Source organism: Oncorhynchus mykiss, chromosome 22 (assembly GCF_057628025.1).
Source record: "Oncorhynchus mykiss isolate SJ-2025 chromosome 22, ASM5762802v1, whole genome shotgun sequence".
NCBI lineage: Eukaryota > Metazoa > Chordata > Actinopteri > Salmoniformes > Salmonidae > Oncorhynchus > Oncorhynchus mykiss.
This window is the reverse complement of record NC_143043.1, coordinates 12,875,642-12,902,255: the sequence shown is the minus strand read 5'-3', so window position 1 is coordinate 12,902,255 and position 26,614 is coordinate 12,875,642. Positions and strand designations below refer to the sequence as shown.

Below are 26,614 nucleotides of genomic sequence, written 5' to 3'. Positions count from 1 at the left end.
GCTATACCGGGATATTCGGTGATACCGGCACTGAACACAAGGGGCACTATTTTCAAATCCCACTGGGACTTTGATATCTGAAGGTTAGCAATACAAGTATATGTAACATCCCGTAGAGAATGTTAACAAAATGCTAATGGGCGAATTGCAATCATTTTATGTAATCTCTGACCTAAACTATTTTCAGGACAGACATCCCAGCTCACACATTTAAACAGTTTGCTGCAAGCACAAAACAAATATTAGACAGCAAGACTCTTGATCCAGGAGGATTTTTTCTGCTGTTACCGGCAAGAGAAGCTTGATTTTTGAAGAAGCTAACCAGCTACAAAATTAGCAAACCAAATGCACAACTGCAGAGATTTTAGCACATTTTAGACAGTTAATAGTTTCATGAGACCAGATTACATTTCTCCAAAAAGTATGACCCTTGTCCCAATGTGCAGTTGCAAACCGTAGTATGGCTTTTTATGGTGGTTTTAGAGCAGTGGCTTCTTCCTTGCTCAGCGGCTTTTCAGGTTGTGTTGATATAGGACTTGTTTTACTGTAGATATAGAAACTTTTGTACCCGTTTCCTCCAGCATCTTCACAAGGTCCTTTGCTGTTGTTCTGGGATTGATTTGCACTTTTTGCACCAAAGTACGTTCATCTCTAGGAGACAGAAGGTGTCTCCTTCCTGAGCGGTATTACAGCTGCGCGGTCCCATAGTGTTGATACTTGCGTGCTATTGTTTGTACAGATGTACGTGGTACCTTCAGGCGTTTGGAAATTGCTCCCAAGGATGAATCAGACTTGTGGAGGTCTACAATTTCTTTTCTGAGGTCTTGGCTGATTTCTTTTGCAAAGAGGCACTGAGGCACTTGAAATACATCCACAGGTACACCTCCAATTGACTCAAATTATGTCAATTAGCCTATCAGAAGCTTATAAAGCCATGACATAATTTTCTGGAATTTCCCAAGCTGTTTAGAGGAACACTCAACTTAGTGTATGTAAACTTCTTACCCACTGGAATTGAGATACAGTGAATTATAAGTGAAATAATCCATCTGTAAACAATTGTTGGAAAAATTACTTGTGTCATGCACAAAGTAGATGTCCTAACCGACTTGCCAAAACTATAGTTTGTTAACAAGAAATGTGTGGAGTGATTGAAATACGAGTTTTAATGACTTCACGTAAGTGTATGTAAACTTCCGTCTTCAACTGTACATGTGTATGTGTAGCATGAGACAACATCAGGATCATATCAAGGATAGCGTCACAATTTAATTAATAAATACCACTTGGAAGCTTGATGATGACTTGATCATTTGAATCAGCTGTGTAAGTGCTAACGTAAAAACAAAAATGTGCACCCCTTTGAATCCCCAGGACCAGAACTGAGAAACGCTGCTCTTCATTGGGACATCTTAATCTGCAGACAGTCTTTCACAGCTCTCTGTATCTGAGGACAGAAAACCTCAAAAGAAATATACTACACAAAAGTAGCTTCTCTATCCAGAATAGCCTTCAATCTCACTTTGACAGCTGGGCCGGCTATCCTTTCACCCTCCTCCAAAAAATACAAATGTTTGCCATTATCAAGAGTGGCACTGGGGCTAAAACAATATTCTACATAGTGTGGGAGGACTGCACCTAAAAAGGCTAGAGACTCATAACTAATCGAAGAGCATGCATGGGTATGTCCTGACCAAAAGATGAGGAGTCAGTGGTAGGGTTCACTTGACGTTGCAGCACAGCGAGATTCTCAGTAGACAGGGGGCATGGGATGTCAGAAACAATGACCCCATTGTCAGTGTTTCCAGATTCCATATTATTCTCCTGATAAAACAGGTCCCCCCCACCTGCTGAATCTGGAATACTCAAAATAAACAAATCTGTATTAGTGACAATAGATTTGGCAGCAACGGGGGCTTGATCTGTCATGTACTGTCATGTTGTCTTGTCTCTGTCCTTTCCCTTCACCCTGTCTCCCTCTGCTGGTCGTGTTAGGTTACCTTTTCTCCCCCGCTTTCCCCCAGCTGTCCCTTGTCTCCTCTAACTACCCATTCACCCCGTTCCCCACCTGTTCCCTTTTTCCCTCTGATTAGGTCCCAATATCTCTCTCTGTTTCTGCTCCTGTCCTTGTCGGATTCTTGTTTGTTTGTGTCATTCATGCCTGAACCAGACTGTCGTCATGTTTGCTGTAACCTTGTCCTGTCCTGTCGGAATCTGCCGGTCCATCTGAGCCTACCTATGTTTGGTAATTAAAGAAGCTCTGTTTAAGTTGATTCGCTTTTGGGTCCTCATTCACGCACCGTAACAGAAGAATCCGACCAAGAATGGACCCAGCGACTTCGGATCCTCTCCACTCAGCCGTCGAGATCCAGGGAGCGATGCTAGGCAGACACAAGCAGGAATTGTCTGCTGCTCGACATGCCGTTGAGACCCTGGCCACCCAAGTCTCCAACCTCACAGAACAGGTTCACCATCTCCGCCTCGATCCACCGGCCACTTCCAGGGCTTTCGAATCTCCGGAGCCCAGGATCAATAACCCGCCGTGTTACTCTGGGGAGCCCACTGAATGCCGCTCGTTCCTCACCCAGTGTGATATTGTGTTTTCTCTCCAGCCCAACACTTACTCCAGGAGCACTGCTCGTGTCGCCTACGTCATATCTCTCCTTATTGGACGGGCTCGTGAGTGGGGCACGGCAATCTGGGAGGCAAGGGCTGAGTGTACTAACCAGTATCAAGACTTTAAGGAGGAGATGATACGGGTTTTTGATCGATCTGTTTTTGGGGAGGAGGCTTCCAGGGCCCTGTCTTCCCTATGTCAAGGCAATCGATCCATAACAGACTACTCTATTGAGTTTCGCACTCTTGCTGTCTCCAGTGGCTGGAACGAGCCGGCCTTGCTCGCTCGTCTTCTGGAGGGTTTCCGCGCAGAGGTAAAGGATGAGATTCTCTCCCGGGAGGTTCCTTCCAGCGTGGATTCCTTGATTGAACTCGCTATTCGCATTGAGCGACGGGTTGATCTTCGTCACCGAGCTCGTGGAAAGGAGCTCGCGCTCTCCGTCGCCTCCCTCTCCGCATCACTACCATCTTCCTCTGCCGGCTCGGGTGCTGAGTCCATGCAGCTGGGAGGTATCCGCATCTCGACTGAGGAGAGGGAACGGAGAATCACCAACCGCCTCTGTCTCTATTGCGGTTCCGCTGGTCATTTTGTCACTTCATGTCCAGTAAAAGGCCAGAGCTCGTCAGTAAGCGGAGGGCTACTGGTGAGCGCTACTACTCCTGTCTCTCCTTCAAGATCCTGCACTACCTTGTCGGTCCATCTACGCTGGACCGGTTCGTCAGCTTCCTGCAGTGCCTTAATAGACTCTGGGGCGGAGGGCTGTTTTATGGACGAGACCTGGGCTCGGGAACATGACATTCCTCTCAGACAGTTAAAGGAGCCCACGGCCTTGTTCGCCCTGGATGGTAGTCCTCTCCCCAGGATTCAGCGTGAGACGCTACCTTTAACCCTCACTGTTTCTGGTAATCATAGTGAAACCATTTCTTTTTTAATTTTTCGTTCACCTTTTACACCTGTTGTTTTGGGCCATCCCTGGCTAGTTTGTCATAATCCTTCCATTAATTGGTCTAGTAATTCTGTCCTCTCCTGGAATGTCTCTTGTCATGTGAAATGTTTAATGTCTGCTATCCCTCCTGTTTCCTCTGTCTCTTCTTCACAGGAGGAGCCTGGTGATTTGACAGGGGTGCCGGAGGAATATCACGATCTGCGCACGGTGTTCAGTCGGTCCAGGGCCACCTCTCTTCCTCCACACCGGTCGTATGATTGTAGTATTGATCTCCTTCCGGGAACCACCCCCCCCCGGGGTAGACTATACTCTCTGTCGGCTCCCGAACGTAAGGCTCTCGAAGATTATTTGTCTGTAGCTCTTGACGCCGGTACCATAGTCCCCTCCTCCTCTCCCGCCGGAGCGGGGGTTTTTTTTGTCAAGAAGAAGGACGGGTCTCTGCGCCCCTGCATAGATTATCGAGGGCTGAATGACATAACAGTGAAGAATCGTTATCCGCTTCCTCTTATGTCTTCAGCCTTCGAGATCCTGCAGGGAGCCAGGTTTTTCACTAAGTTGGACCTTCGTAACGCTTACCATCTCGTGCGCATCAGGGAGGGGGACGAGTGGAAGACGGCGTTTAACACTCCGTTAGGGCACTTTGAATACCGGGTTCTTCCTTTCGGCCTCGCTAACGCTCCAGCTGTCTTTCAGGCATTAGTCAATGATGTCCTGAGAGACATGCTGAACATCTTTGTTTTCGTTTACCTTGACGATATCCTGATTTTTTCACCGTCACTCCAGATTCATGTTCAGCACGTTCGACGTGTCCTCCAGCGCCTTTTAGAGAATTGTCTTTTTGTGAAGGCTGAGAAGTGCACTTTTCATGCCTCCTCCGTCACATTTCTCGGTTCTGTTATTTCCGCTGAAGGCATTAAGATGGATCCCGCTAAGGTCCAAGCTGTCATTGATTGGCCCGTCCCTAAGTCACGCGTCGAGCTGCAGCGCTTTCTCGGCTTCGCGAACTTCTATCGTCGTTTCATCCGTAATTTCGGTCAGGTGGCAGCTCCTCTCACAGCCCTTACTTCTGTCAAGACGTGCTTTAAGTGGTCCGTTTCCGCCCAGGGAGCTTTTGATCTCCTCAAGAATCGTTTTACATCCGCTCCTATCCTTGTTACACCTGACGTCTCTAGACAGTTCGTTGTCGAGGTTGACGCGTCAGAGGTGGGAGTGGGAGCCATCCTTTCTCAGCGCTCCCTCTCTGACGACAAGGTCCACCCATGCGCGTATTTTTCTCATCGCCTGTCGCCGTCGGAACGTAACTATGATGTGGGTAACCGCGAACTGCTCGCCATCCGGTTAGCCCTAGGCGAATGGCGACAGTGGTTGGAGGGGGCGACCGTTCCTTTTGTCGTTTGGACTGACCATAGGAACCTTGAGTACATCCGTTCTGCCAAACGACTTAATGCGCGTCAGGCGCGTTGGGCGCTGTTTTTCGCTCGTTTCGAGTTCGTGATTTCTTATCGTCCGGGCTCTAAGAACACCAAGCCTGATGCTTTGTCTCGTCTCTTCAGTTCTTCAGTAGCCTCCACTGACCCCGAGGGGATTCTCCCTGAGGGGCGTGTTGTCGGGTTGACTGTCTGGGGAATTGAGAGGCAGGTAAAGCAAGCACTCACTCAAACTCCGTCGCCGCGCGCTTGTCCTAGGAACCTTCTTTTCGTTCCCGTTCCTACTCGTCTGGCCGTTCTTCAGTGGGCTCACTCTGCCAAGTTAGCCGGCCACCCTGGCGTTCGGGGTACGCTTGCTTCCATTCGCCAGCGTTTCTGGTGGCCCACCCGGGAGCATGACACGCGTCGTTTCGTGGCTGCTTGTTCGGTCTGCGCGCAGACTAAGTCCGGTAACTCTCCTCCTGCCGGCCGTCTCAGGCCGCTTCCTATTCCCTCTCGACCGTGGTCTCACATCGCCTTAGATTTTGTCACCGGACTGCCTTCGTCAGCGGGGAAGACTGTTATTCTTACGGTTGTCGATAGGTTCTCTAAGGCGGCTCATTTCATTCCCCTTGCTAAGCTTCCTTCTGCTAAAGAGACGGCACAAATCATCATCGAGAATGTTTTCAGAATTCATGGCCTTCCGTCAGACGTCGTTTCGGACAGAGGTCCGCAATTCACGTCTCAATTTTGGAGGGAGTTTTGCCGTTTGATTGGGGCTTCCGTCAGTCTCTCTTCCGGCTTTCACCCCCAGTCTAACGGTCAAGCAGAACGGGCCAATCAGACTATTGGTCGCATCTTACGCAGTCTTTCTTTTCGCAACCCTGCGTCTTGGTCAGAACAGCTCCCCTGGGCAGAATACGCCCACAACTCGCTTCCTTCGTCTGCGACCGGGCTATCTCCTTTTCAGAGTAGCCTCGGGTACCAGCCTCCGTTGTTCTCGTCTCAGTTCGCCGAGTCCAGCGTCCCCTCCGCTCAGGCTTTTGTCCAACGTTGCGAGCGCACCTGGAAGAGGGTCAGGTCTGCACTTTGCCGTTATAGGGCGCAGACTGTGAGAGCTGCTAATAAGCGTAGAACTAAGAGCCCTAGATATTGTCGCGGTCAGAGAGTTTGGCTCTCCACTCAGAACCTTCCCCTTAAGACGGCTTCTCGCAAGTTGACCCCGCGGTTCATTGGTCCATTCCGTATCTCTCAGGTCATTAATCCTGTCGCAGTGCGACTTCTTCTTCCGCGATATCTTCGTCGCGTCCACCCGGTCTTCCATGTCTCCTGTGTTAAGCCCGTTCTTCGCGCCCCCGCTCGTCTTCCCCCCCCCCCCCCCCATCCTTGTCGAGGGCGCACCTATCTACAGGGTCCGTAAAATCTTGGACATGCGTCCTCGGGGCCGTGGTCATCAGTACCTAGTTGACTGGGAGGGGTACGGTCCTGAGGAGAGGAGTTGGGTTCCCTCTCGGGACGTGCTGGACCGTGCGCTGATTGATGATTTCCTCCGTTGCCGCCAGGTTTCCTCCTCGAGTGCGCCAGGAGGCGCTCGGTGAGTGGGGGGGTACTGTCATGTACTGTCATGTTGTCTTGTCTCTGTCCTTTCCCTTCACCCTGTCTCCCTCTGCTGGTCGTGTTAGGTTACCTTTTCTCCCCCGCTTTCCCCCAGCTGTCCCTTGTCTCCTCTAACTACCCATTCACCCCGTTCCCCACCTGTTCCCTTTTTCCCTCTGATTAGGTCCCAATATCTCTCTCTGTTTCTGCTCCTGTCCTTGTCGGATTCTTGTTTGTTTGTGTCATTCATGCCTGAACCAGACTGTCGTCATGTTTGCTGTAACCTTGTCCTGTCCTGTCGGAATCTGCCGGTCCATCTGAGCCTACCTATGTTTGGTAATTAAAGAAGCTCTGTTTAAGTTGATTCGCTTTTGGGTCCTCATTCACGCACCGTAACATGATCGTCCAGTGAAAATGGCTGAGTGTTTATGTGGTGTAAATCTTAAAATTAGCAGCTGACATCTTAAGGGTTTTTTAATTAACGCATGTGAGACAGGTTTCATGTACAACAAGACAGGCAGAGAGGAAGAGAGAAAAAGAACACAGAACAGTTTAATTACCTCCGGTTTTGGACACTTTTGCCAGCAATAAAGCTTCCACGGCCTGTTCCTCGGACAGTGAACATACATCTGGCAATATCTACATTTTCGACCCCTTGATCAGCTCGCACTCTGAAAGTAAAGAAAATAGCTTTTTTTTGTAAATATGAAAACAATAACTGACATATGACCGTTCAATCAAAAGCAGCAGATGTCATTTTCAGGTTACATCAATACAGCCCAGAAAGCTGAACACCAGACTGGTATTGTGGTTGTTCACTGGGTGAAGGGAAGTATGCATAATGCATACAAAATAATATACTTACCTTACTTGAAAATCCACCGCCAAAGATACAATGTTGTATCTTGGGAAAAAAGCATTGGAATTAAAAGTAAACTGTTTAACCTATTAACCTGCTTCATTATTTATCTATTACCAGTTGATGATAAACAACTCCAATTTCATACATCATTAAAAATGTGTCTACGAATAAGTAGGAATAAAAAAGTTAGCTTCTTAGATTTGATGGAGACATTATACATACATAGTACCTTATCAATTTATGATTTGTATCAATGTGGACTAGAGACAGGGGAGCAGGAACAGAGTATTTTTGCCAAACAATGCAATGAAGCTGGATCATTCTGGCAATGATACCTGCACCATCTACACGCTGCAAAGACTCCCTAACTATCGCCATTGTACACGATGGCCCATTGCTCGGAGACCTCCTTTGACCATTCTAAAGCCCACATGGGGCATCATTGCCTTAATGGTGCTGACTTTCTGTACTAACTCTTCATCTGACATATCAGAATAGCATTCCTTGACAGACATATTGTGTACTTTCGTCCGTCTGTAAAAAAAAAGCTAACCGTTACACTGTCATGAAATATGACTATATATCGACTATGAAACAAATAGGACATGGCCTGCTTATGAGTTGCAATGAAAGATAGATGAATTCAACTGAAAATGGCGAGAACAGGCATTGGTAGCTAAATGTTTTTGGTTAGCTTGAGAATAATAATTGCATGATTTATAATTCTACGGTATGTATGTATGTATGTATGTATGTATGTATGTATGTATGTATGTATATATATATATATGTAATATAGTAGAATGTTATGAACCAACACTGAATCACAGGAGCAAACTACTAGCTATGTAGAAGTTGGACGGAAGAACGCACTGGGCTGCTTACCTGAGATGCCATCATCACACAGTCCTTCGTAGGTGTCCACTATGACTTCCTCTATGTCGGAAAGAAAGGCTGAACAGTATTAGTTGTAGCCAAACTGGCACTCAAAAAATAACCAAAATGGAGGGTGGTTGATAGCGAAATTAAGTTTTGTTTTCAAATACATCTTTTGTTCTCTAAATATTTTTTTTAAATAAAATGCATAACGTTTTGCGCTCTACTACAAAAAATGTGAATGCAAAAACATTTTTGACCTTGAAGCCTCGTTTTTGCTTTCAGAACAATCATTTTTTAATTTTTTTAAAGTTGCTTTCAGAAAAATTATTATGATTGAAAATAAAAAAGTTTTGCTCTCGACAAAAAGACATTCATTTGTTGCAAGTTGGGGAGGGGGCTCATGGCTGAACAATAGACTATTCAAACTTTACTAAATAATTGTCTAATAGCCGAGCTCCAGATGAAGTCGGAAGTTAACATACACTTAGGTTGGAGTCATTAAAACTCGTTTTTCAACCACTCCACAAATGTCTTGCTAACAAACTATAGTTTTGGCAAATCGGTTAGGACATCTACTTTGTGCATCACACAAATAATTTTTCAATCAATTGTTTACAGATGGAGTATTTCACTTATAATTCACTGTATCACAATTCCAGTGGGTTTGCATACACTAAGTTGACTGTGTCTCTAAAAAGCTTGGGAAATTACAGAAAATGATGTCATGGCTTTAGAAGGTTCTGATAGGCTAATTGACATAATTTGAGTCAATTGGAGGTGTACCTGTGGATGTATTTCAGGGCCTACCTTCAAACTCAGTGCGTCTTTGCTTGACATCATGGGAAAATCAAAAGAAATCAGCCAAGACCTCAGAAAAACAATTGTAGACCTCCTCAAGTCTGGTTCATCCTTGGGAGCCATTTCCAAATGCCTGAAGTTACCACGTTCATCTATACAAACAATAGTACGTAAGTATAAACACCATGGGACCACACAGCATTCATACTGCTCAGAAAGGAGACGCGTTCTGTCTCCTAGAGATGAACTTACTTTGGTGTGAAAAGTGCAAATCAATCCCAGAACAACAGCAAAGGAGCTTGTGAAGATGTTGGAGGAAACAGGTACAAAAGTATCTAAATCCACAGTAAAATTAATCCTATAATCGACATAACCTGAAAGGACGCTCAGCAATGAAGAAGCCACTGCTCCAAAACCGCCATAAAAAAGCCATACTGCGCTTTGCAACTGCACATGGTGCACATGGGGACAAAGATCGTACTTTATGGAGAAATGTCCTCTGGTCTGATGAAACAAAAATAGAACTGTTTGGCCATAATGACCATCGTTATGTGAGGAGATAAAAGGGGGAGGCTTGCAAGCTAAAGAACACCATCCCAACCGTGAAATGTGGGGGTGGCAACATCATGTTGTGGGGGTGCTTAGCTGCAGCACTACACAAAATAGATGACACATGAGGTAGGAAAATTATGTGGATATATTGAAGCAACATCTCAAGACATCAGTCGGGAAGTTAAAGCTTGGTTGCAAATGGGTCTTCCAAATAGACAATGACCCCAAGCATACTTCCAAAGTTATGGCAAAATGGCTTAAGGACAACAAAGTCAAGGAATTGGAGTGGCCATCACAAAGCCCTGACCTCAATCCCATAGAACAAGGAGACCTACAAACCTGGCCAAAATTCACCCAACTTATTGTCGGAAGGCTACCTGAAACATTTGACCCAAGTTAAACCATTTAAAGGCAATGCTACCAAATATGAATTGAGTGTATGTAAACTTCTGACCCACTGGGAATGTGATGAAAGAAATAAAAGCTGAAATAAATCACTCTCCACTATTATTCTGATATTTCACATTCTTAAAATAAAGTGGTGATCTTAACTAACCTAAGACAGGGAATTTTTACTAGGATTAAATGTCAGGAATTGTAAAAAACTGAGTTTAAATGTATTTGGCTAAGGTGTATGTAAACTTCCGACTTCAACTGTAGGTGTGAAAAAACCCCGTCCTATCACAGACCAGATTATCCCTAACGACCAAGGAGGAGATAGAGCACTGATTATCCAAATGCACTACTTTGTCTCTAACTGACAAAGAATGGGCAATATAAACCAAATAATAAACTGATAATTGTGCAAGACTTCAAATGAAACAAGCAGGGAGCTGGTTTCGAACCCTTAACCTTCTTGCCCGAAGTCCAGCACCAAAAGCATGCTCAAGCTGCAGAGTCAATAGAGTGCATCCTCGCGGTAGCTTGCTACTCAATTTAATAAAGTATTGACTTTTCAAATAAGTTACCTAACACGTTATGTCGGCTGACAATGTGTTAGCTACGCTGTCCTTACGAACCACATCATTACAGCAGTAGGTACCGGTATGTTAGCTATCTACCTAACGTTAGTAGTTATAAATCAAACCTGACAGTTTATTAACTATAGGCTATCTAACTACCCAAAGTTTATTGACTTGATTATTCCCGTCAATCTTAGCTTAGCTAAAACATGCTTATGCCAAGTCTTACAACTGCACTTTACCTATTGGTATTCATTAAAGTGTTATCAATATTTAATTTACATTGATAATTAACTATTTTGGTAAGGCCATTCGATGTGGTAACCCTTCCTCCTAGACTTACTGTGTAGTGTCAGAGGAACCAGACTGATATGATGCATAATTTATCATAATGAAAGTTTTCATTAGGCCTGCTGCCATACTTATTCCATATACATCTGGCAGATTTATTAACTCTATACCAGTTGGTGTTTTCAAGGATCAGTAGCAACTGCTGTAAACATTCTAGGCCGTAATTACAAAGCTGCACTCTCTAACCCAATAACTCTAAGATCCAGGTGATTTGTGGTTTGCAATATAACTTGGACACAAGATTTGAAGTAATATTCAATGCAACAAAGCAGCTATTGTCGTTATCATCTAGGTTTGGATATTTACCAAATTCTTGGTGACAAGTCTGTCCATTCTATGCACTTATAATGTCTGGACATTTTGTATTTTATTGGGTTTGTTTCCAATGGCCATTTGAGAAGTTCCATCTACAATAATAGTCTACCTACAAGATCATAAGGTTCTTTATTGCATTCATAATGAGGTTTTTCTATGAGGTCATGGATATTAGAATGTCTTGTTTTCATTCCAACATAATTTCACACTCAATATATTCTGATATCTTCGCAGGAATGTAACACAATATGAAGTCTTTTAATCTATTACAACTCAGTTTTTAGCTGTACAATCCATGAGGCTATACAATGCTTTCCCATTAAAATTATTTACACAAAAGGGCAGTTCGAGGGTAACAGAATTACGCTGACTCTCAGATTTCACTTCAAATTTTAACAAACAAAAACCCTTGATTTCAAAGTTTAACAAAACACACAACAAATGATTTATATACACTAGATGACTAACAGGGGGGCGCTGTGTATTGAAGTGTGACGCTCAACTTCTCCTCTGTGTTGGTGCCCTGGCTACCATGCTGTGAACAGTGTGAACCCAAACCCGTGCACATGCGCAGATACTGTGTGTGAATGTGTGAGAACAAAGTCTTGCATATCGGTCATCTCAATATCTGCAGTGCTGCTTGTGGCAACGTAATTTCACTATGTCTACCTTTAAAATAGCATTCTTAGATAGGTTTAATGTTACTGTCCCCACTATAACATCAAAAATGCTTACGGTGCATTCAGAAAGTTTTCAGACCCCTCCACATTTTGTTAAGTTACAGCCTTATTCTAAAATGTAAAAAATATTTTCTCCCCCTCATCAATCTACACACAATACCTCATAATGATAAAGTGAAAACAGGTTTTTAGAAACGTTTGCAAATATATAAAAAACGAAAATACCTTATTTACACAAGTATTCTGACTCTTTGCTATGAGACTAGAAATTGAGCTCAAGTGCATTTTGTTTCCATTGATCATCCTTGAGATGTTTCTACATCTTCATTGGAGTCCACCTGTGGTAAATTCAATTGATTGGACATTATTTGAAAAGGTACATATCTGTCTATATAAGGACTCACAGTTGACAGTGCATGTCAGAGCAAAAACCAAGCTATGAGGTGGAAGAAATCGTCCGTCGAGCTCCGAGACAGGGCCAAGGGGAGAAGGGCCAAGAACCCGGTGGTCACTCAGAGCTCCAGAGTTCCTCTGTGGTGATGGGAGAACCTTCCAGAAAAAAAACCATCTTTGCGGCAATCCACAAATCAGGCGTTATGGTAGAGTGGCCAGACGGAAGCCACTCCTCAGTAAAATGCACATGACAGCCTGCTTGTAGTTTGCCAAAAGGCACCTAAAGGACTCTCAGACCATGTGAAACAAGATTATCTAGTCTGATGAAACCAAGATTGAACTCTTTTGCCTGAATGCCAAGCGTCACGTCTGGAGGAAACCTGGCACCATCCCTACGGTGAAGTATGGTGGTAGCAGCATCATGTTGTGGGGATGATTTTCTGCGACAGGGACTGGGAGACAAGTCAGGAACGAGGCAAAGATCAACGGAGCAAAGTACAGAGAGATCCTTGATGAAAAACTGCTCCAGAGAGCTCAGGACCTCAAACTGGGGCGAAGATTCACCTTCCAACAGGACAACAACCCTAAGCACACAGCCAAGACAACACAGGAGTGGCTTTGGGACAAGTCTCTAAATTTCCTTGAGTGGCCCAGCCAGACCCCGGACTTGAACCCGATCAAACATCTCAGGAAAGACCTGAAAATAGTTGTGCAGCGACGCTCCCCATCTTACCTGACAGAACTTAAGAGGATCTGCAGAGAAGAATGGGAGAAACTCCCCAAATACAGGTGTGCCAAACTTGTAGCATCATACCCAAGAAGACTCAAAGTTGTAAATGCTGCCAAAGGTGCATCAACAAAGTACTGAGTAAAGGGTCTGAAAACTTATGTAAATGTGATATCAGTTTATGATTTTTAATACATTTGAAAACATTTCTAAAACCCTGTTTTTGCTTTGTCAATATGGGGTATTGTGTGTAGATTGATAAGGGGATTTTTTTTTATCCTATTAAGAATAAGGCTGTAACGTAACAAAATGTGTAAGAGGTCTGAATACTTTCCGAATGCACTGTTAATACCTGTAATGTTGTACTTGGAACATTTAACTGAAATACTGTAGAATTCCATTCATTCCTATGGAGGACTGCTTCTTCTGGGGAGTGCCAATATTGGCTTCAAAGCCTTTCCTTGGCCAATACATAGCATCACCAATCCAGGGTGTGTATACATCTTTGCACATAAATCTATGCAGAACGATTTATTAGAACAGTTGATTTGAATTGTGCAGATGCAGTTTCATAACAGAATTTTTGTAAAATCTTTCTGTTTTTTGTGACATTTTCCATAAACTCAGTTAAATATCTCCTCTGAATTAAGCTTCAAATATGTCTGCAGAAAGATTGGGGTGTCAGCTCTGACATGACACCTTGACTTTGAAAAAAGTATCTTCTGGTAATTGAAATACAGTAAGTAAAAAGAATATACATCCGGTAACAGAATTACGGAACAAGAATTACATCATGGGTCCCTGATCTGTACCATACAAAAATGCGTAATTATGGATGTGAATATCATTCTTTTCATGGTAATTTATCCTGAGTAGATACACAAAGGTAGAAATATGCAATATGCTCCTTGTATAATTCTACACACATGCTAGTATTCTAATGAACTCCGCCCCCAAACAAGACCACATTTGGTTGGACTGGACCAAATCTGAACCAATCATAGACGTCTATGTTTCACTAGTTTGGACGTCACAGTACAGCACAGTAGGGTTCAGTACAGTTCAGCACCGTACAGTACAATACATTATACTGTACTCTATTCTAGTGTGCTCTATTGTACCGTACTATACTCTACTTATCTCTACTGTTTGGTACTGTACTATTCTCTACTTTTCTCAATATACTCTACTGTCCAAACTTGTGAAACATACATGTAGACTTACATTATTGGTTCAGATTTGGTCCAGCCGGGCGGACTGATCCAATTTCAACTACTTTTCAAAGTCCATGGATGTCCGTGGTCGGTTGGTCCTCAGTGGTTGAGGATGCTTGTTACAATAAATGGAAGGCAGGTGGTAGGTGACAGTAAGAGGTGAAATTAACAGAAGAGAGAGAGAGAGGTTGTCCGGACTGTTATCACAGTCTTGCATTGACCCCCAGATGATAGAAAAAGAAAGAAAACAGTTATGAGATGAACATAACAGCATGCCAGTGGAAAGGAGTATAGTAGCAGGTGACCCAACTGTGGTTTCAAATCAAATCAAATTGTATTTGTCACATGCGCCAAATACAACAGATGTAGACCTTACAGTGAAATGCTTAATTACAAGCCTTTAACTTCTCTAGGGTAGGGGGCAGCATTTGGAATTTTGGATGAAATGCATGCCCAAATTAAACTGCATCCTACTCAGGCCCAGAAGATAGGATAGAAGATTTGGATAGAAAACACCCTAAAGTTTCCAAAACTGTTAAAATAATGCTGTGAGTATAACAGAACTGATTTGGCAGGCGAAAGCCTGAGAAAAATCCATTCAGGAAGTAGGACGTTTTTTGTTGTTGTTTTCTATTCAATGCCATTACAGTATCCATTTCATTTATTTGTTATTTTACCAGGTAAGTTGACTGAGAACACGTTCTCATTTGCAGCAACAACCTGGGGAATAGTTACAGGGGAGAGGAGGGGGATGAATGAGCCAATTGTAAACTGGGGATTATTAGGTGACCGTGATGGTTTAAGGGCCAGATGGGAATTTAGCCAGGATACTGGGGTTAACATCCCTACTCTTACGATAAGTGCCATGGGATCCTTAATGACCTCAGAGAGTCAGGACACCCGTTTAACGTCCCATCCAAAAGACAGCACCCTACACAAGGCAGTGTCCCCAATCAGTGCCATGGGGCAAACATTTTAGACCAGAGGAAAGAGTGCCTCCTACTGGCCCTCCAACACTACTTCCAGCAGCATCTGGTCTCCCATCCAGGAACTGACCAGGACCAACCCTGCTTAGCTTCAGAAGCAAGCCAGTAGTGGTATGCACGGTGGTATGCTGCTGGCATTGGCTTAGGACTCAAGTTGCAGTTCCTATGCCTTCCACTAGACGTCAACAGTCATTAGAAATTGTTTCAGGCTTGTATTCTGAAAAATGAGTGTGTAAGAGCAGTCTGAATAAGTGGACCCTGCCGTGTCACAGAGCTTTATCATGTGCGCGACCAGTAGAGTGCCTTTCTTCTTTACCTTTGATATTGACAACGTTATTGTCCGGTTGAAATATTATTGATTATTTGGGCTAAAAACAACCTGAGGATTGAATATAAACATCGTTTGACATGTTTCTATGAATTTTACGGATACAATTAGGATTTTGTCTGCCTGTTGTGACTGCGTTTGAGCCTGTGGATTACTGAAGAAAACGCGTGAACAAAATGGAGGTTTCCAGATATAAAGAGAGACTTTATCAAACAAAAGGAACATTTATTGAATAAATGAATGTCTTCTGAGTGCAAACATATGAAGATCATTCTCACATAGGTGTTCCTTTTGTCCAGGTGTGAAAAGGCAGTGTGGAGTGCAATGGAGATTGCATTATCTGTGGATCTGTTAGTGCGGTATGCAAACTGGAGTGGGTCTAGGGTTTCTGGGATAATGGTGTTGATGTGAGCCATGACCAGCATTTCAAAAGATTTCATGGCTGCAGACGTGAGTGCTACGGGCCGGTAGTCATTTATGTAGGTTACCTTAGTGTTCTTGGGCACAGGGACTATGGAGGTCTGCTTGAAACATGTTGGTATTACAGACTCAGACAGAGAGAGGTTGAAAATGTCAGTGAAGACACTTGCCAGTTGGTCAGCGCATGCTCGGAGTACACGTCCTGGTAATCCGTCAGGCCCAGCGACCTTGTGATTGTTGGTGTTGCTCACATTGGCTGCGGAGAGCATGATCCAGAACAGCTGATGCTCTCTTGCATGTTTCAGTGTCACTTGCCTCAAAGCGAGCATTGAAGTTATTTAGCTCGTCTGGTAGGCTCGTGTCACTGGGCAGCTCTCGGCTGTGCTTCCCTTTGTAGTCTGTAATAGTTTGCAAGCCCTGCCACATCCGAAGAGCATTGGAGCCGGTGTAGTACGATTTGAACTTAGTCCTGTATTGACACTTTCCCTGTTTTATGGTCTGTCTTAGGGCATAGCGGGATTTCCTATAAGCTTCCGGGTTAGAGTCCCGCTCCTTGAAAGTGGAAGCTCTACCCTTTAGCTCAGAGCAGGTGTTGCCTGTAATCCATGGCTTGTGGTTGGGGTATGTACAGTACGTACAGTCACTGTAGGGACGACATCCTCGATGCACAGTTACTGATGTGGTGTACTCCTCAATGCCATTGGAAGCATCCCGGAACATATTCCAGTCTGTGCTACCAAAACAGTCCTGTAGTTTAGCATCTGCTTCATCTGACCAATTTTTATAGACCGAGTCACTGGTGCTTCCTGCTTTAATTTTTGCTTGTAAGTAGGAATTAGGAGGATAGAGTTATGGTCAGATTTGCCAAATGGAGGGCGAGAGAGAGCTTTGTACGTGTCTCTGTCTGTGGAGTAAAGGTGGTCTACAATCTTTCCTCTCTGGTTGCACATTTAACATGCTGATTGAAATTAGATTAAACTGATTTCCCTGCATTAAAGTCCCCGGCCACTAGGACCGCAGCCTCTGGATGAGCGTTTTCCTGTTTGGTTATGGCGGAATACAGCTCAGGTTTGTGACTACTATGACGATTTCCCATTGTAGCCAATTCAATTGCAGTAACCCTGTTAGTGATTTTTCAGTAATTACGTTAACCATTCTGTAAAACGATTTGGTAACAGAATTACAAGTTTAATCACTTAGTAATTCATAAACAAACTTGTTATCAGTAAAAACACTATAACTAGTCGGTAGGTCTACCTTTTCTTGTTACTTCTGTGAACTTTCATTATCCTCCCTCCTCATGAAGGAGAGAAATTAGAAAATATCTTAAAGATATGTGGGTGTTTGGTAATGGAATTACAAGGCACATTCAATGTTTCTTAAACATAAAGAAGGCAAATAATGTGTCCAAAACTAAATATAAAAGTGTTGATATTAGTTGGCCTGGGTGTTTACTTCAACATTACTGTGTGAATACATTTTCTAGCAAAAGACCCATTTTCCATCTGTTTGACAAGAAAACTAAGGCTTTACTTATTCAACATTTTTGGGAAGGAAAATGGTTGAAGAATCCATATACACTAAACAAAAATAAAACAAAATATGTATAGTGATGGTCCCATGTTTCAGGAACTGAAATAAAAGATCCCCAAAATGTTCCACAGGCACAAAAAGCAAATGTCTCTCAAAATGCATGCACAAATTTGTTTACATCCGTGTTAGTGAGCATTTCTCCTTTGCCAAGATAATCTATTCACCTGACAAGTGTGGCATATCAAGAAGCTGATTAAACAACATGATTATTACACAGATGCAATTTGTGCTGAGGAAAATAAAAGGCCACTCTAAAATGTGCAGTTTTGTCACACAACACAATTCCACAGATGTCTCAAGCTGAGGTAGCGGGCAATTGGCATGCTGACTGCAGGAATGTCCACCAGAGAAATTGCCAGAGAATTTCATGTTCATTTCTCTACCATAAGACACATCCAACGTTGTTTTAGGCCTCACAACCGCAGACCACGTATAACCACACCAACCCAGGACCTCCACATCCGGCTTCTTCACCTGCAGGATTGTCTGAGACCAGCCACCCGGACAGTTGGTGAAACTGTGGGTTTGCACAACCGAAGAATTTCTACACAAACTGTCAGAAACCATCTCAGAGAAGCTCATCTGCGTGCTCGTCGTCCTCACCAGGGTCTTGACCTGACTGTAATTTGGAGTCGTAACCAACTTCAGGCCCATTGTTGTGCTATTCATCTACCGCCATCACCTCATGTTTCAGCATGATAATGCACAGCCCCTTGTCACAAAGATCTGTACACAATTCCCGGAAGTTGGAAATGTCCCAGACTCATTTGACATGTTTGGGATGCTCTGGATCCACATGTACAACAGTGTGTTCCAGTTCCCGCCAATATCCAGCAACTTCGCACAGCCATTGAAGAGGACTGGGACAGCATTACCCAGGCCACAATTAACAGCCTGATCAATTCTATGTGAAGGAGATGTGCCGCGCTGCATGAGGCAAATCGTGGTCACACCAGATACTGATTGGTTTTCTGATCCACGCCCCTAATTTGTTTTTTTCGGGTATTTGTGACTAACATATGCATATCTATATTCCCAGACATGTGAATCCATAGATTAGGCCCTAATGCATTTATTTCAATTGACTGATTTCCTTATATCAACTGTAACTCTGTAAAAATGTTGAAATTGTTGGATGTTTTTTCAGTGTACACTACAGGTTAAACATTTTGGAACACCTACTCATTCACAGGTTTTTTTTCAAAATGTTACTATTTTCTACATTGTAGAATAATACTGAAAACTTCAAAACTATGAAATAACACATATGGAATCATGTAGTAACCAAATAAATGTTAAGACATGAATCAGTCAATAAGGAACATTTCAAGAATTTTAAAAGTTTCTTCAAGTACAGTCACAAAAACCAGCCAGCGCTATGATGAACCTGGCTCTCATGAGGACCGCCACAGGAATGGAATACCAGAGTTACCTCTGCTGCAGAGGATAAGTTCATTAGAGTTACCAGCCTCAGAAAATGCAGCCCAAATAAATGCTTCACAGTGTTCAAGTAACAGACACATCTCAACATCAACTGTTTAGAGGAGACTGTGAATCAGGCCTTCATGGTCAAATTGCTGCAAAGAAACCACTACTAAAGGACACCAATAAGAAGAAGAGACTTGTTTGGGCCAAGAAACACAAGCAATGGACATTAGACCGGTGGAAATGTGTCCTTTGGTCTGGAGACCAAATCTGAGATTTTAGGTTACAACCGCCATGTCTTTGTGAGACTCAGTGTGGGTGAACGGATGATCTCTGCATGTGTATTTCCCACCGTAAAACTGGAGGTGTGGTGGTGTGCGGTGCTTTGCTGGTGACACTGTCTGTGATTTATTTAGAATTCACACTTAACCAGCATGGCTACCACAGCAATCTGCAGCGATACAACATCCCATCTGGTTTGGGTTTAGTGGGACTATCATTTGTTTTACAACAGGACAATGACCCAACACACCTCCAGGATGTGTAACGGCTATTGTATCATGAAGGAGAGTGATGGAGTGCTGCATCAGATGACATGGCCTCCACAATCAACCAAATTGAGATGGTTTGGGAGGAGTCAGCATACAGTTGAAGTCAGAAGTTTACATACACCTTAGCCAAATAAATTTAAACTCAGTTTTTCACAATTCCTGACATTTAATCCTAGTAAAAAATTCCCTGTCTTAGGTCAGTTAGGATCACCACATTATTTTAAGAATGTGAAATGTCAGAATAATAGTAGAGAGAATGATTTATTTAATCTTTTATTTCTTTCATCACATTCCAAGTGGGTCAGATGTTTACATACACTCAATTAGTATTTGGTAGGACTGCCTTTAAATTGTTTAACTTGGGTCAAATGTTTCGGGTAGCCTTCCACAAGCTTCCCACAATAAATTGGGTGAATTTTGGCCCATTCCTCCTGACAGAGCTGGTGTAACTGAGTCAGGTTTGCAGGGCTCCTTGCGCACACACTTTTCAGTTCTGCGCACAAATGTTCTATAGGAGGTCAGGGATATGTGATCTCCACTCCAATACCTTGACTTTGTTGTCCTTAAGCCATTTGCCACAACTTTGGAAGTATGCTTGGGGTCATTGTCCATTTGGAAGACCCATTTGCAACCAAGCTTTAACTTCCCGACTGATGTCTTGAGATGTTGCTTCAATATATCCACATAATTTTCCTCCCTCATGAAGCCATCTATTTTGTGAAGGGTACCAGTCCCTCCTGCAGTAAAGCACCCCCACAACATGATGCTGCCACACCGTGCGTAACGGTTGGGATGGTGTTCTCCCCTTAAGTTAATACTTTGTAGCGCCACCTTTTGCTGCGATTACAGCTGTAAGTCGCTTGGGGTATGTCTCTATCAGTTTTGCACATCGAGAGACTGAAATTTTTTCCCATTCCTCCTTGCAAAACAGCTCGAGCTCAGTGAGGTTGGATGGAGAGCATTTGTGAACAGCAGTTTTCAGTTCTTTCCACAGATTCTCGATTGGATTCAGGTCTGGACTTTGACTTTGCCATTCTAACACCTGGATATGTTTATTTTTGAACCATTCCATTGTAGATTTTGCTTTATGTTTTGGATCATTGTCTTGTTGGAAGACAAATCTCCGTCCCAGTCTCAGGTCTTTTGCAGACTCCATCAGGTTTTCTTCCAGGATGGTCCTGTATTTGGCTCCATCCATCTTCCCATCAATTTTAACCATCTTCCCTGTCCCTGCTGAAGAAAAGCAGGCCCAAACCATGATGCTGCCACCACCATGTTTGACAGTGGGGATGGTGTGTTCAGCTGTGTTGCTTTTACGCCAAACATAACATTTTGCATTGTTGCCAAAAAGTTCAATTTTGGTTTCATCTGACCAGAGCACCTTCTTCCACATGTTTGGTGTGTCTCCCAGGTGGCTTGTGGAAAACTTTAAACAACACTTTTTATGGATATCTTTAAGAAATGGCTTTCTTCTTGCCACTCTTCCATAAAGGCCAGATTTGTGCAATATACGACTGATTGTTGTCCTATGGACAGAGTCTCCCACCTCAGCTGTAGATCTCTGCAGTTCATCCAGAGTGATCATGGGCCTCTTGGCTGCATCTCTGATCAGTCTTCTCCTTGTATGAGCTGAAAGTTTAGAGGGACGGCCAGGTCTTGGTAGATTTGCAGTGGTCTGATACTCCTTCCATTTCAATATTATCGCTTGCACAGTGCTCCTTGGGATGTTTAAAGCTTGGGAAATCTTTTTGTATCCAAATCCAGCTTTAAACTTCTTCACAACAGTATCTCGGACCTGCCTGGTGTGTTCCTTGTTCTTCATGATGCTCTCTGCGTTTTTAACGGACCTCTGAGACTATCACAGTGCAGGTGCATTTATACGGAGACTTGACTACACACAGGTGGATTGTATTTATCATCATTAGTCATTTAGGTCAACATTGGATCATTCAGAGATCCTCACTGAACTTCTGGAGAGAGTTTGCTGCACTGAAAGTAAAGGGGCTGAATAATTTTGTACGCCCAATTTTTCAGTTTTTGATTTGTTAAAAAAGTTTGAAATATCCAATAAATGTCGTTCCACTTCATGATTGTGTCCCACTTGTTGTTGATTCTTCACAAAAAAATATAGTTTTATATCTTTGTGTTTGAAGCCTGAAATGTGGCAAAAGGTCGCAAAGTTCAAGGGGGCCGAATAATTTCGCAAGGCACTGTATAGTTTGTTAACAAGAAATTTGTGGAGTGGTTGAAAAACAAGTTTTAATACTCCAACCTAAGTGTATGTAAACTTCCGACATCAACTGTATGTGGGAACTCCTTCAAGACTGTTGGAAAAGCATTCCAGGTGAAGCTGGTTGAGAGAATGCCAAGAGTGTGCAAAGCTGTCAAAGGCAAAGGGTGGCTATTTGAAGAATCTCAAATATAAAATATATTTAGGTTTGTTTAACACTTTTTGGTTACTACATGATTCCATGTGTGTTATTTCATAGTGTTGATATCTTCAGTATTATTCTACAATGTAGAAAATAGTCTAAATAAAGACAAACCCTTGTGTTCTAAGTAGGTGTTCTAAAACTTTTGACTGGTAGTGTATCTGCTTTAATTTCTCAAAATTATAGACTCATAGCTTTCATTTGAAAGTTTGACATGTTCATATGAACTTTACATGTTAGTGCCCATGGGTCCTTTTACATGGAAATGCACAGAAGTAGAAAAACACAGAAAATGCCAATTGAATGTTAAAATACATTCTAATGTGTGCCTGGGAGTTGAGCAGTATTTACATTTTCTTTTATACTGTAGGCCTTTTAATTCTGTAGCTCGAGTGTTCCAAATATATTTCCAGTTTGACACATTGTGTGACTAACAAAGGGTCCCATCACAGCTTGAAAAGCCTTTATTCAATAACAACAATACCCGTCTGCCTGAAAAAATTAAGACAAATACTTTGCACGCACCGAAGGGGGACTACAACAGGACCTAATCACTTTCCACCACCTCATTTGCAAGGGGCTATAATTAATTGAGATGTGTAATAAGTGCAGAGAAGATTTATTAACTCATTGCGTCTGTGAAATTCAAAGCTTTGACATTTAAGGTAGTCAATTTCCAAGTCAGGCAAGACACAAATATAAATTACCTCGGCTAATTATGTGCTGCATTAAAGGACAGACAATTCAGACATTGAAATGTCATTATCATGTAGTTTGCACATAGACATGATATTAATTATTAGCATGTGTGAGAGATATGCGCAGGTTCTACATTGATTGTCCATTACCTTTTGCCTAATTGGTTGTTTTCCTGTGATAAGGATGAGGCCAAAAGTCAATTCTGATGAATAGTAGTGTTACACGCTATACCGAAACGTTTTTTTAAAGTTTGGTACTAGAATTTTGGTTACGTTTGTTACTTCTGTCAAATGTGTCTCAGTGATTGGGAGGATCAAGTCTGTACCAGTGCAGCCACTTTATAGCGTGAAGAGCAAAGTGCCTGCTCCTCTTACTTACTCATTGCTAGAGCTGTCTGGGATACATTGTTAGCTACCCATTCACGCTGCACAGAAGTTAACACACTTGAAGGATGCAACATAGCATGTAGGAATGTTGAAACTGTTCGTTACTGTTTGCAAAATAATGTCCGTACGGGCTAGAAGACTTTTACAATGGAAGACGACGCCGGTAGTGTACAGCTTTAAATGTAAGCTAACTTTCCTTGGTAATATATGCAAAATATGCTGATTTGAAAGCTGATTGTCACCAAAAATTGTTAATTCACTTTGTCTCCTTCGCCAACAAAAACTCATTCACTTCTTTGTCTCCTGACTGGTTTCCACTACATTCCATAGCCACAAAGTCATATCCCACAGCCACATTCTGCCTTGCAAATGAGTCATTACTTTCTTAAAGAGAGAGCAAAAACTTTTAGAAAAGAAGAGATTGCTTCTCCTATGTAAATGTTGTTGATCAGTACAATAAAATAATAATATGTTCTTCTAGCAGCCAATAAATAATTCCTAAATGGAAGGGAATAATTCCTAAATGTCATCTGTAGCACCATGAAATCAACTCAAACAAGCTCAATAACTCAATGCATGCACACACTTCTATTGAATAATATGCATTCACCTATTTTGTGAATAGACCTAGGCTACATCTTGAATTACAGTTACACAGTCTCAAAATGTTTTACATAACAATGTTAAATGTAATGATATTGAACAACGATTGAACAGAGCAGTAGCTGAGTTTATCTGTCTGGATCAAGTGCCAATCTGTGACTGTGGCTGATACACCTTTTTTTGTCGTGGTATCGTTTCGGGATATACAGTATCGTGATACTAAATCTGGCATCGAAGTCCAAGTTCAATAGAATGCAGCAGTAAGTGCAACAGAAGCAGCTCCCAGGCAAGCTGTTTGAAGATTAACGGAGTGATGGAGATCTCAGTGACAGTGAAAAATAGGCAGCATCAGCTGATAGTAATGATGTTATCAGTCACTCTGAGTATGGTCTCTGACTCAGACAGACACATGAAGTGTCTGAACGAGAATGAACTGAACTGAACGAGAATGCTGAGTTCACCGTGGAGAATACTGTTGTTGATATAAAGTCGGGCCAATGGAAATGCTCAACCTTGACACAATGGCTAACATGCTGACCACACCGCTCGTATCGTGTGCGCAAGTGTTGAAAAACAGGTATGTGTCAATTTATTTTGCAATCATTGCACCCACGCTGCTCGCAAGTGTCAACGAGCATCTGTGTAGCCAGGCGCTAAAATAGAACTTGGTTCTACTTGTGATGCTCGACGCGCTGCAAGTCCTGCGTCTCCCATCTCCTCATTGGTTTTTAGCAGCATATACCCTTGTGGGTGATTGAAAGATGAACTGAGGTCACAATCCAGTCCAGTTGGTTGTGGTAATGCACCTTAAAGTTGGTTGCCAACCTCCGTGTAAAGTCCAAAGAAGAATAAGAAGCCTGAAGGAGAAGAGATTACTAGAAACAAACTTGGTTTACTGTTTATCTGTGGATTAATTGTCGGAGAAGAGGACCTTGTGCATTTCAGGTAAAATAAAAACCAAATGTTTATATCCCAGGACAAATTAGCTAGAAACAGCAAGCTATCTAGCTAATTTGCCATAAATTAGTAATGTTTTTTGACCTGTCCCAAAATTAATATAATTGGTTCAGAGTTTGTTTTGATATTTCAACCTGCGTGTCCTGATCGCGTCTGGTGTGGGTGGACAAAATCAACTTGTGCAGTCTGGTCAGCATGTAAGTACCAAAACTATTAGGCTTGGGCGGTATACCATATATACTGTATACCAGGGTATTTGGAAAGAGCCACGGGATGGTTTGTCAATACCATCAATACTGTTGAAACAATTTCTTTGAAGTTTTTCAATACATTTGAATATTTGTAGAGTTAGTTTTTACCCTGTTATTTAGAACCTGACGGACAACTATGAAAAGCTCAAACCAAGTTTATTCACCCAATGGGTCAGACAGCTGAACAGACAAAGACATGTTCCCACCAGCACAAGTGTATATATACCCCATTTTAGGTGAAGTCTCCTCCCTCCCTCTAAACATTACATGGTGGCGCACGCGCGCAGCCGGTTTGGGTTCCGTGTAACAATATTTCAAGTTTAGAAGTCAGAATCCATCAGTAGCTACAGGGTTTGTAGCTAACGGGTCTGAATACTTATGTAAATGTGATATTTCAGTTCTCATATTTTTATACATTTGCAAAAAAATCTAAAAAGCAGTTTATGATTTGTCATTATGGGATATTGTGTGTAGATTGATGAGGGTGATTTTTTTATAGCTATTTTAAAATAAAGCTGTAACGTAAGAAAATGTGGAAAAAGTCAAGGGGTCTGGATACTTATGTTTAACTTTATGAGCTGGATTGCCTGTCTTTGCAATTCATTTATTCTCATTTACATATTTAGGCAGCAGCTACTAGGGTTGCACAATTCTGGGAACTTTCAATAAATCCTTTCCAGAAATCCTGTTTGGAAGATTCCAGATTTCCTGCTTATGTCCTCCTGATTCCAGGTTTCCTCCAACCGGGATTTCAGGAAAACCAGGAAATTTATTGAAAGTTCATGGAATTTTGCAACCCTAGCAGCTACCATGGAAATTCACTATTACTTGTGCTAATTTTGTTAACATTCTGGTAATAGCCTCCCATTAGGCTTTTTCTGCGTTTTTTGGTGTCCCCTTGTATACTAAGACGGTAATACCGTATATCCCGATATGACAGAAGGACTGTATGACGATATGCAAATCTGGATACTGCCCAACCCTAAAAACGTATCAATTAGTCACTGTCTAAAATGACATTTTGAAGACAATTATGGCCAGACACAGCATTCTCTAACATTTAAAACATCAGAAAAAAATGTGATGTATCAAATTACCTAAAAACATTTAGGCTAGGCAAGACTAAGATCTAGGAAGCAAGAGAACGAAAAGGACAACTTTGAGTTAACTTATGATCAAATCTGCACACTCAACTGTTGAATAACTCTACCAAACCTGTGTCAACCTAAATCACTGTGATTATCATCCCTCTACTGCACTTCAAACAAGTGCCATTGCAGACAACAACACACAACTGACTGACAGCGCTTGACTTGTTTCAAGTGCATCCTTCACAGAGCTCAGCATTAATCAGAACGGTATAATTCAGTGGAACGTTCCTAAACCCAGCAAAACCATGCTGCGGTGACACACTGTAGCCTACATGTCAGTTCAGGGAGTTTTAGCTGAATAAGATTGGGTTTTTTGTCGCCTTGCTTATATTATGACCTTAATTTAATTCTCAATTTACTGTGTACAATAAAAGCCTAAAGGCATCACACATGGCATTAAGACTGACTAAAATGTGTGTTAACAAAATGGAACGTGATGAGATGAACAAAAGCATCTTCTGAGATCTTAGAACAGCAACAAGGCTTGGGAAATAGTCGGTAGCACTTTACCAAAACAAGTTCATCACAATGGAA

At 42.4% G+C, this 26,614-nt stretch overlaps 1 protein-coding gene across 4 annotated transcripts in view; it reads right to left on the bottom strand.

Annotated features, from left to right (window-relative positions):
* Positions 1-26,614, bottom strand: part of gulp1a (GULP PTB domain containing engulfment adaptor 1a) — a 144,983-nt gene that overhangs the window by 116,941 nt on the left and 1,428 nt on the right. Inside the window, exons 1-2 of one of the 4 annotated variants that reach the window (XM_090215517.1) lie at positions 8,313-8,364; positions 7,126-7,236 (exon numbers count right to left, since the gene is read on the bottom strand). The exons of 2 other annotated variants lie outside the window; for them this stretch is intronic. The gene's annotated coding sequence lies outside the window, so the exon portion shown is untranslated. Of the gene's footprint in view, positions 1-7,125; positions 7,237-8,312; positions 8,365-26,614 lie in introns of those variants that run through there. One more of the 4 variants, XM_090215516.1, reaches the window with a different exon arrangement.